This window comes from Jaculus jaculus, chromosome 4 (genome assembly GCF_020740685.1).
Source record: "Jaculus jaculus isolate mJacJac1 chromosome 4, mJacJac1.mat.Y.cur, whole genome shotgun sequence".
Taxonomy (NCBI): Eukaryota; Metazoa; Chordata; class Mammalia; order Rodentia; family Dipodidae; genus Jaculus; species Jaculus jaculus.
The window spans coordinates 108,998,403-109,010,183 of record NC_059105.1 but is presented as its reverse complement, the minus strand read 5'-3'; the positions used below and the strand labels follow the sequence as shown (position 1 = coordinate 109,010,183).

Sequence of the window (11,781 nt, the reverse complement as noted above, 5' to 3'; positions counted from 1 at the left end):
AGCTCGAGAAGGGCATTTCACATAGCCACCATTAGAGTATACACACAATTTAAAAGCTGATTTTCCATTTGCAATCATCACGATGTTTCTGTGTAGCTATAAGCTTAGTAATTATAATTTTAATGACCTCATAATATTCTATCCATTGAGCATATGTTCTATAATTTACTTAACTTGTTTCCATACCATTAACCACATGAGCTTTTTTAGAGTAATACTGTAAATAATGCTTCTTGAGCATATTCATATGTATGCTTTTTTTTTTTTTTTACTTATCCTTAGGGAATACCAAGAAAATTCACTAGAAAAGGATGCAAGAAAAAAAGTGGAAGCTTTATCTAAAAGAAAAAAAAGGAGTACAGGAGGAGGAGAGAAAGAGGGGAAGGAGAGAAGAGAAGGAGGAGAAAGAGGAGAAGAGATAGAGCACAAACAATTTGGAAATCAGGGAGATGGCAGCTTTTCTTGCAAAATCAAAGGGTGTTCCAAAGGACCAAGGGAGGGGCTGATTTCTCCCACCCAGGAGGTTCCCACCCATGTTCCTTATGCAAATAGAACACACACTTTGCAGGTGCTCCGTCCTGATTGATCTATTTTATGTAAATGGGAGACTACACCATGACTTCTGATTAGTTTATTTTTATAGACATTATTTGTAGGTTATAGTCGATTGGACAGTACCCACAGCAAAATGAATTTTTTTCTGGAGTTATTTATCTCCACAGGTGAAAAACAGGGGTATGTCTTCTGGCAAGGACCACCAAACCCAGTCACAATTCTAGAAACAGACAATGTGTGTGGTGCACAATTTATATATGCTTCTCAGGCTCCATTCTGAATTTTAGACTCAGCCATTGGGAACTCTTTTTGGACATTTGATTTTTCTTGAAGTTTACAAGTGAAGTCTTTCAACTAACTGTCAAGTTAATGGTTATGAACTGCGAATTTACTGTCTGCATTAGTCAAGCTTCTCTGGAAGACTAGGACAGAAAATACATATTTTTTTTTTTTAGAAAATACATATTAAAAGAGAAGTTTTTAGATGAGTTTACATGATACATAGGCCAATAATGTCTGCCTTGTTTCACACTGGATAGCATGAGAATCCACTAGCTTTTCAGTCTGCATGGCTGGATGACCCAGAAGTTCCAATCTGGTACTGAAGGCTCAGAGGATTCCTGGAGCGTGCCACTGGTCTGTGTTCCATGTTGGAAAGCCAAAGAAGCTGGGTTTCGGTGTCTATGAAATACAGCAGCAAAAGAGTGGATGCACTCACCAATAAATAGCACAGGCAGCTTGGCAAAAATGGCCATTTCTTCATCAGTGTGGTTTATCTAGAGGTTGCCGCCAGAAGGGCTGCTCATTCTGGCAGACGGTCTTTTCCCACTGGAAACACCCTCCCAGACCTGCCCAAGAGGCACATCTCTTACTTGGTTCCTGATATGATCAAGTTGACCACAGAAACCCACCATCACAGTGCCAAGTGCCCTTCTAAGTGATTTAACTCCCAACCCAAGGGTATAGCTCCACTGCATGAAGATCAACACTGGACAGTCTCATTTTCAAAAGACGTACACAGACTCCAGCTTCCCACAGCTCAGCCAGCCATCTGGTCATCTCCTAGTGCCTATGAAGGAGCTCTAGATGCCCACAGCCTCCAGCAAGTAAGCCCCTCTACCTACTTTCCACCTCATCCTGTCCCCAGGAACACTTTCCTAGGCTTTCATACCTAGGTGGAGGAAACGGGAAACATGTCAGAATCAAAATGGAATCCTTTCTGTCAGCCCTAATGAAGGCAAATCAAGCCAGAAAGTTTATGAGTGAAGGGTTCTTACAGATGATTCCCTGATAGTAACTATCACAAAGGACCACCAGAACTGCAATTGTCCAGAAAATGAAAAGAAAGACAGACCATCAGAAAAAAAAAAAAAAATGAAAGAAAGGAGGGCTGGAGAGATGGCTCCATGGTTCAGGTGCTTGCCTGCAAAGCCTAATGAACCAGGTTTGATTCCCCAGTGCCTATGTAAAGCCAGATGCACATTCTCTCTTGCTCTGTTTCTGTTCTATTTCTCTCTGCTTGCAAATAAATAAATAATAGATAAAATATTTTTTTAAAAGTATTTTAAGGTTAACTTTTTTTTTCAAAGTAGGGTCTCACTCTAGCTCAGGCTGACCTGGAATTCACTATGTAGTCTCAGGGAAGGTGGCCTCAAACTCACAGTGATCCTCCTACCTCTACCTCCTGAGTGCTGGGATTAAAGGTGTGTGCCACTACACCAAGCCTAAAAATATTTTAAAAAGAAAGAAAACATTTTGCAATGTCACCTGCCCATTCAACCATGAAATAACATCACATTTGTTATTAATTTTGGTCGCCAGCAATTATTGTTTCAAAATATCCAATGTATTCACTTTTGTCTGAAAACCTCCCTTGTCACCAACTCTCCCATACCATCATAGCTACTACAGCATGTGTATTTCCATTGCTCTGCTATCCCAAATAAACATCATTCTTTGGAGAATTTGTGATTTTTTTTTTTTAAGATTGGCACCTACATACCACCTGCACTTTCCTTCACGTTTCAGTTCAGCTCTAGCTCTCTCCTACCACCACATTTTCCACAAAATGACTTCCCAGATCATCAACAATGTTAACTATGGAAGTCAGTGGGCACTTTAAATTTATTTTATATAATATCTGTGAAGCATTTGACACCATTCTTCTGGAACGCCCCCCCCCCCCACCTCATCATGGTGACTCTGTCCTTTCCAATGCTAGCACTGTCTCCTCCTAACCACTGGTGGTCCCCAGCATGGGAGCACAGTGGGGGAAATGACATGCAGGACAGCACTGTGTCAGGTACCCACAGCCATCCCCTGTGCAGTCCTGTCAGTCCTGAAACTAACAAACCCCACAGTGCCTTCGACCCCAAGTGGTGACCCCCGCAGTGCCCAGGTTTCAGCTTCTTCCTTTCATTCTATACCTGTGATCCATGAACAAATCCATCTCCTTGCAAGATTCTAATTCTCCTTTGTGCTGTCCACAAAGATCCAACCAAATGTTTCTAAAGAGTTTCATTTATGCCCCAGATCACCTGTATCTGTATCTTGTAGACAACTTAGATTGAACAGGGTTGGAACTGAATCACCACCCCCATCCCCATCCCATCTGCCAATTTCAGTGTTCTCTTAGTGAATGACCCCACTCTCCACCGATGGGGTCAAATTATAATCTGTATGTGTCCAGCATTTCAGACCCTTCACATTCATCGTTACTATTGGCAGTTTATCCAGCCTACTTGCTAAATAAAAGTCTCAAGATCCTCTCCACATGTTCATGCTTCCAGAGGCAATTGATAGCTCTCATCACCTGCCTTGTTTATTCCCAGGTGCACTGAACAGCCTCCTTCCATGGACCTGTCCCAGGCAAGGGGAAGCGGTGTGCTGTCCAGGCAGACTTTCTGCATTCAGTACCAGAATCTCTCTTCTATTTGCAACCTTGGGAAAGTTCTTGAACTTCTCTTTGGTCTCCATTTCTTAGTTTTTAATTTGCTTTTATTCATGTATTAATTTTGGTGGTACTGAGAATTAAACCTAGGGTCTCATGCATGCTCTGCAAACACTGTACCATGGAGCTTCCTCAGCCTAGGTCTCTGTTTGTTCCTCTGGAAGATGGAAGTAATAACATCTTCCACAAAAGAATAAGCGTGAGAACTGGGTGGTATGAAGATTAAATATCAAGCACTAAGGACAGGAGAAGTGCCTAGCACAAGTTAAGCACATAGTAAATGTTCGTTGCTGTTATTTTCAGTCTTACCTTCTGCTCCACTAGTGAGACCTTTCTTTTTTAACATTTATTTTATTTTATATATATTATAACAGATTATGCTCTTTTATCCTTACTCCTGGTGCCTTCCCTGGGGCCCTCCTCAGTGGGGTTATGGTATTTACTGGGGTTCATGAAGGCCTCAGTAAATCCCTGTGAGGTAGTGGGGGCACCATACCTCAGGGTATTCCTGCGGCTCTTACAATCTTTCTGCCCTCCTCTTTCGCAATGTTCCCTGAGCCATGGCAGGCATGTTGGCAGTCTGATTTAGTGTAGAGTGCTTTGTAGCCTCCGAATTTCTTCTTCAATAGGTTTTGGTTAATCACCATGTCTGCCACCATCACCCTGTAGCTGGTTGCCAGGCTGGCAATAAGAGAAGTGTTCATGGCATCACTTTCACTCCAAGTTCTCCTGGGCCCTGGCAGATGTGGAAGAGGTGGCAAGTCTCATGGTGGGCTGTCGGTCTTTTTTCCTTATCGATGGCTCTTCATTCTCCTCAGTTTTCTCTGAGATCTGTAAAATAAAGCAGATTCTCTACCTGAAGTGAGAACAGCTTGGGTTAAGTGGGATATGCAACATTTTTTGAGGGATTTTTGGTGTTCAAACCCACTCTTCTTCAGAGGTTAGTGGGGCTTCTCTCTGAAGTCTGAGTTTCCTGGCCATGGGATTCTGACTTGGCTTCCAGTACCAGATATGAGTTCTCTCCCACTGAGTGGAACTCATGTCCAATAAGAGAACGGTTGGTTACCCGGAGAGGCTGTGTGCCACCTAGCACAAGTGGGTACTTCTTGTCCGGTTGGTTGATGTCATAGTCTGCAGAGTACCCTGCTTATCTGTGCTGTTGGTGACCATTTTCTTCCAGCATCTCTAAAGGGGCTTTCCAACACTCTGAGTGCTAGCCAGGAGGGAGCTAGGTTTCCATTCCGTTCCAGCGTGCTATTCCAATGTTCTATGGTAACAGCCTGTGTTGTCTTCAGCAACAAGGCCTCACCTTTTAGCTCTGGCAGGTAAGCAATTGTATTGACAGCAGCCTACATTGTCCTGGGGATCTCTAGGGTCTCCCTGGCCAATAGCTCACTGTGGGGGTGGGGGCAACCCAACACTGGGCCTGGGAATTACCAGCCAGAGTCTATGGTTTTAAGGTTAAGCTTTTCCACCTTCTGTCAGGAGTGTCACCTCTCCCCGTTTAGTGGTAGTAATATCTTGTAGAACGCTGGTCAGAATGAAGATTTCTATGGAACTGATTCATGTTATCAATTTTTGTGTAATTCTCTCCTCACCCCCCCTACCTGTCCAAGCCCTTCCCATGCCCAATATTTTGCCCTACCCTAACTTATCAGGTAACCCCTTCTCTTCTCCCTACTTCTTCTCTCTCAGTCTGTCCAGTTTTATATGAATTGCTGGGGATCAAACCTTGGCTAGCAAGTTTGCAAGCAAGCCCCTTTAATACCTGAGCTATCCCTCAGCCCCTTAAAATATAGTCTAACTATATACATTTATGGGGCATAGCAAATATATGTAAAATCCCAATTGATATTATTACTTTCATTTCCTTAAGCACTTATCATTTTCTTTTAAAATATTAACTGTTTTCAAGGTTTTTAAAAAACATTTTTGTGTATTTATTATATGTTGAACATATTCCATCCCAATACTCCCCTCTCTCCTTTACTCACCCATGCTTTTAGTCCCTTTGTCAGCGTATGCAGTTTTACTTCTACTTTCATGTCATACGTTTATACATGATTTTATGTATTTATATAAAATCTGGGAACCACAAATGAGAAAAACCTATGTATTTTTCAGTTTTCCAAGACTGATTTAATTTATTTAATATAACTATCTCCTATTGCATTCATTTTCTTGCAAGTGGAGTGGCTGGGAAAAAATTTCATTCTCTCTGTGTATTACATTTTATTTGTCCTCTTTTGTTGAACATATAGATTGGTTTCACTGTTTAGGTATTGTGAGTAATGCTACAATATATACTGGTGTGCAAGTCTCTATGATGTGTTGACTTGGAATCCTTTGGGCAATACCTAGGACTGTTATAGTATAACTGAGTCATGTGGAAGAACTGTCTTTAGTTTTTTGAGAGTCCTCCATACTGATGACACAGTATCTAGATTACTTTTCTTTCCTATCAGCAGTGTCTAAGGGCTCCCTTTTGTTCACATCCTCTCCAGCATTTGTTGCTATATGTTTTCTAAACAATTCTCATCCTGACTGAGGTAAGATGGAATCACAGTGTAGCTTAGATTTGCATTTCTCTGATGGCTAGAAAAGTTGAATGTTTTCTCATATTTTTATTGGCTATTGGTATTTCATTTTTGATAACTATCTGTTCTTTTTATTGGCTGTATTAGTTGCTTCCTCATTGTTTGCAACAAACACCAGATAAGAATCTACTTAAGAGAGAAAAAGCATTTAATTTAGCTTGCAATTCTAGAAGGTAGAATCCAGCATAACAGGGAAGGCATACCAGGCCAGAGTCAGTAGTCATCTCGGTAGACAGCAGAGAGAACAGCAAGTGGACTGGACTACAAAATCTCAAGGCCAACCTCTCCCAGCAAGACTCTGCCTCCCAAGGGTCCCACAACCTTCCTGAACAGTACCACCAACTGGAAATCAAGAGGCAAGCACATGAGCAGCATTTGTAATACTGTAGATACCAATGCTATGTTACATGAATAATTGACAAACATTTTCTCTAATTCTGTAGTCTATCTGTTCATTTAATTAACTGTTTGGTTTGCCAAGTGATTGGCGTTCAGTGCAGAAAGTCTTTACCAATTCCTATTTTTCTACTTTTCCTCTAATAGTTTCCGAGTTTAAGGTCTCATATTAAGATTGTTATGTCAAGATGGTTGATCCATTTGTGTAGGGCGAGAGAAAGGGATCTAGCTTCATTCTTCTACATGACTATATCCAGGTTTCCCAGAACCTTTTGTTGAAGACATTGTCTTTCTTTTTTTGAGGTAGGGTTTCACTCTAGCTCAGGCTGACCTGGAGTTCACTCTGTAGTCTCAGGGTGGCCTTGAACTCAAGGAGATCCTCCTACCTCGCCCCCCCCACCCCCCGCCCCCCGCCACCCAAGTGCTGGGATTAAAGGCATGCACCACCACGCCCAGCAAGACATTTTCTTTTCTCCAATGTGTATTTCTGGCATCTTGACAAAAAAAAAAAAATAATAATCAGGTAGCTATAGTTGCGTAGGCTTTATCTGAGTCTTCAACTCATTTACATGTCTTTTTCCCCCAATACCAGCTATAAAGTATAACTTGAAATCAGATACGGTAATCCAGCTGATATTACTATTATTATTGTTTTTTGAGGTAAGGCCTTGCTCTAGTCCAGGCTGACCTGGGATTCACTATGTAGCCTCAGGCTAGCCTCGAATCCATGGCTATCCTCCTACCTCTGCCTCCCAAGTTCTGGGACTAAAGGCCGCCACGCCTAGCCACCCCTCCAACATTATTTTTCTGTTTAGAGTTGTTTTAATTATTCAGGGTCTTTTGTACTTGCATATTTTACAGGAGTGCTAAGGTTTCAGAAAAGTCCTTGAACCTCAAATGCTAGGTCTGTTTCTCATTTTAATCAAAGAATTGACTTTATAAAGACTGAGGAGGATAATTATTAAATTATTATATTTATTGAGGGAAGTACAGAGCCAAGGAATGACATCCACATGTCTAGAGATCCCATATGGAGGGCCTGGAAAAACTGGAAAGAAAAGAGAGAAAAAAAAGTTCAAGGTGCTCCTGCTATGTGGGGAGCTGGAGGGGATAAAGGAGCTCATGTGGAGAGTAAGGGATAGGGGGCCCTCCTGGCTGGGCCTGGGTCTGATCTGAGCCAGCCCAGGCCCAGCCAAGGGAAAAACTCACCCCCAGCTGGAAGTTCCCAAGTGCTCAGGAAACCTGTCCTCCTCCCCTTGAAAAGGTATTTATAACCTTGTAGAAGTGGGCTGTCTTCTGGCACAGATGAACCAAAGCGACAGCAGGTTGGCTAGAGCTAGAGGCTGTCTCAGGACGAGGAGCCCGGACACCAAGTTCCAGGGGCTGAACTTGATCAACTACAATGTTTAAATCCTAAAAAAGACCTCCCTCCCAGGAGGGGTCCTGGTTGCTTGTGGAAAAACAGGTTGAGGAAACTAGGCAAGAAATAGGAAGTCAGATCATCTTTGATTTCTAGCAAGTACAGATTTTCCTACCCTTTTCTTACTGTCAGGGGTCCAATCACCCTAACTCTATCCCCTTCTCATTCCTCCCTCTCATGAGAAGACACTCTAACCTCTGCTAGAGGACAGGGGATGATGGTGTCAGATCTTGAATTACTTTTGGCTGAAGGGGGTGTAGAAATATGGCAGATAGAGAGTATTTCCCAGAGAGAGGAACTATTTTAAAGGACCCTGATAGTATATTGATGGTGTGAAGGAAGATAGTCTTGAAAGAAAATGTTGGGGAGAAAGAATAAAAATAAGAAGTTAATAAGAAGTGAGCTTAACTTTTTTTGTGGATTTCTAGGCCTTGGGGAGCATTTGAGGGAACCCAGGTAGATGGAGTTGGACTCAGGACCCATCTGAGCATGAGCTGGCTGAAGTTTGTTGTTGTTGTTGTTGTTGTTAAGAATTGTTCATCAAATGGCACATAAGTATTTGACATGGCCTGAATTTGTTTCTGTATGGCTTGTAAAACAAATGCGATATTAGCAGAGTTATCAAGAATGTATACTCAACATTTAACCTTGATAATAGTGAATATACCATATTTTACCATAATCTTTCAGAGTGTACTTTGTAAAATTTGTCCTGGGGGAAGCCAGAGCCAAAGGTTGGTTGGAGCCATTGGGAGCCAGTAGGGACTATACAATATCTTTTTGGCTTCAGGACTTATTTAATGATGTCCTGGAACAAGTTAGAAGGGACTCACCATTGTTCCCAGCATAAATGAAGTCTTTAAATTAAGCAACCCTTGGTCAGAGTTATCCATATATATTTTAGATTTGAAAATAACCCTTTTAATATATATGCTTTTTTATTATAGAACTAGAACTATTAAGGAGGAGGCAAGCATATTTTAATGTCTTGTTTGTTTTCCTTTTGGAAAGCTTTTGTTGTGTTACTTAATGGGGGTCATTTATGTAATAGTTGAGCTATTGCTTTAACTTGGGTTATACTTTTTTTTTTTCCAGTTTTTTGAGGTGGGGTTTCACTCCAGCTCAGGCTCTCCTGGAATGCACTATGTAGTCTCAGGGTGGCCTAGAACTCATGGTAATCCTCCTACCTCTGTCTCCCGAGTGCTGGGATTAAAGGCGTGCATCACCATGCCTGGTGAGTTGTACATTTTTTGAGTGATTAAGACTAAGCTGATAGCCAAGATTTAATCAGGGATTAATTTTTGAGGTCACTAATAACTTTCCGAAGGAGGTTTTAGGGACCTGGGAGTAACCCTATAGTTTTTTGTGGTTTTTTTTTTTTTTTTTTTGACACTATGGTGTCTGTTGGGATGAATCAGAGCTGTCTTGCTCAAGTAGTTTTTTGAGGGGGTGAGGGGGCCAGGAAGACCAATTTTTTTCAGTTATGACTTCTGTTTTTTGTTTTTGGGTCTCTGTATCCTCCCTGATCAGGAAGACAGGTGACTTACCAGTAGGCCAATGTAGAAGTGTCCCATAATCTGCAATGGTCCCCTGACCTAGGAGCAGGTGCCAAAATATCTAGACTGAGGGACACATTTGCCAGGCACAGGCTTGCCAGGGTGGTAAGGATCAAAAAGGAAGACATTTGCAGGGCAGCTCCTACTGTGCCCTTCATGCCATCAGTATCTCCCGGATGTTATCCTTCTTTAACGCTCCACTCCAAGTAGGACCTTTTCTGCTCTAGTTTTTTAATTCTTTTCTTCTGCTATTTTCTGTTTCTCTAACAGCTTATTGTGAATTACTTCCTTGGATTGAAGAATAAACATTCTTCCTACACTTTCATACATGCTAGTCTCATCTACCAAAGTCATAATCTCTGTATCTGTAAGACGTGTGTGCTTCCTTGTTCTGTGTAGCCATTCAGTCTGTATGTCTGCAAGCTTCACCTTCTGTTGAGTGTCAGTAACTTTGACTTGAAGGTCTGTGAAAGCCTTCTTAACTCCAGATCCACAGGGACCACCATCTTTGAACAATATGCCAGAAAAGTTTGTTTTTTGTTTTTTGGGCTTAAAAAATTTTTTTTAATTTGTTTTTAATCTCTCTTTCTGCGCTCTCTCTTTCTCTCTCTCTCTCTCTCTCTCTCTCTCTCTCTCTCTCTCTCTCTCTCTCTCTCTCGGCTTTCCAATTATAATAAACAGAAGTTTCCACCTTCTGTTTCTGGGTTACAAATATCAGGTGTTAATAGAGTTAAAAATTTATCTTTAAGAAGAATTTTCTCCTCCAAGGTACCTGGATTTACATTAGTATGTTTTTAAATTTTCTTCTTAGGTCTTTGGAGGAAAGTAATGGGCAATGTGTTATATAAATGAGCCCAGTTTTTAAAGAGATGGGTTAGCAGAGACTCTTGGGATATTTGGAAGCTGACTGTTCCATGGGAAACAAAGTGGAGGATAGTAAAAAGTCTAGAATCAGGTTATGTCCAATCCTGGCTCAAATCTTTCTGTAGATGGGGGACATCCCTCTGATCAGATCTGAGAGAAGAAATTAGTTTTTTGTTTTGTTTTGTTTTGTTTTTTGAGGTAGGGTCTCATTGCAGCCCAGATGACTTGGAATTTACTATGTAGTCTTGGGGTAGCCTTAAACTCATGGCAGTCTTCCTACCTCAGTCTCTTGAGTATTGGGATCAAAGGCATGCACTACCACACCCAGCTGAAATTAGGGTTTTTAAATCCCCTTCCTTTCTACAGGAGTCTTAACCCAAACTTCACACCCCCTCCGTTATCAAATAGGGACACATAGCATGGTCGGTCTCTGTGCCTCCATGTTCATCCAACAAGGTCAGTTCCCAAGCTCAAGTACCTCCAGCACTCCCCAAATGCATGTATCTTATATCATGACATATAAGCACTGTCACAGGCAGCATAGGCCCAAGCATGAAGACTCCTGCATTTACTCTTATCTTGGCATTCAATTCCCCAGGACCAATGTAAGCTGGATGCACAAGGGGGTGCATGCACCTGAAGTTTGTTTGCAGTGGCTGGAGGCCCTGGCACACCCATTCTCTCTTCCTCAACCTGCCTATTTCTTTCTCTCCCTCTCTCTCTCAAATAAATAAATAAAAATAAAATATTTCTAAAAGACTATTAAGAGAGATTATACCAGGTTGATTAATCTTATAACCCATTGACAAAGAAGCAAGTAGTCTAGCTTCAAAGAGTTAATTAACCACCGTATTACTGGAAATTTGTAGAGAAACAGCCTTAGCAGAACTTAGAATCTCATCATTCTTTAGATCACTGAAAAACTCTAACTGACAACCAGACTTGTCTTATAATACCTGTAATGGATACCTATAAATTTTATATAACCCATTGATTTGAGATATCTCCTATTAATAAACTCCATGAAATATGTTTTTAAAAATTATAAGCCTCTGAATATAGGGTAAACATGGCAAATGTTTTGGGGATAATCTTTATCAATATCTCTAACATGTTTGGAAATGATTCTATTGATAGTAATTAAGTCAGATTTTTATTGTCTTAAGGCAGGCGGCCCTGGAAATTAGACAAGTTGTCTCCTCCTTTTAAGTGACAAGACATAACAATCTTTTTAAATACCTGTCAAATTATGAGCCAACACCTCGGAGAGAATTTTTTGTTTTAACAATCTTTTATGTAGGTTGAAGTTGATCTGGAATATAAACTCAGTAATTATAGTTATCATATTATGTAACAAATTATGGCCTGTTTAAATAAATCATATGTCAGCAAAAACATTAGGAGAGATATGTTGGACTGTGTGGATTAGGAAAATCATACTGA

The 11,781-nt window shown here is 41.0% G+C and overlaps 1 pseudogene; it reads right to left on the bottom strand.

Moving 5' to 3' along the window:
- Positions 1-9,616: 9,616 nt before the first annotated feature.
- LOC123460020 lies at positions 9,617-9,980 on the bottom strand (annotated as a pseudogene).
- Between the last annotated feature and the right edge of the window lie 1,801 nt (positions 9,981-11,781).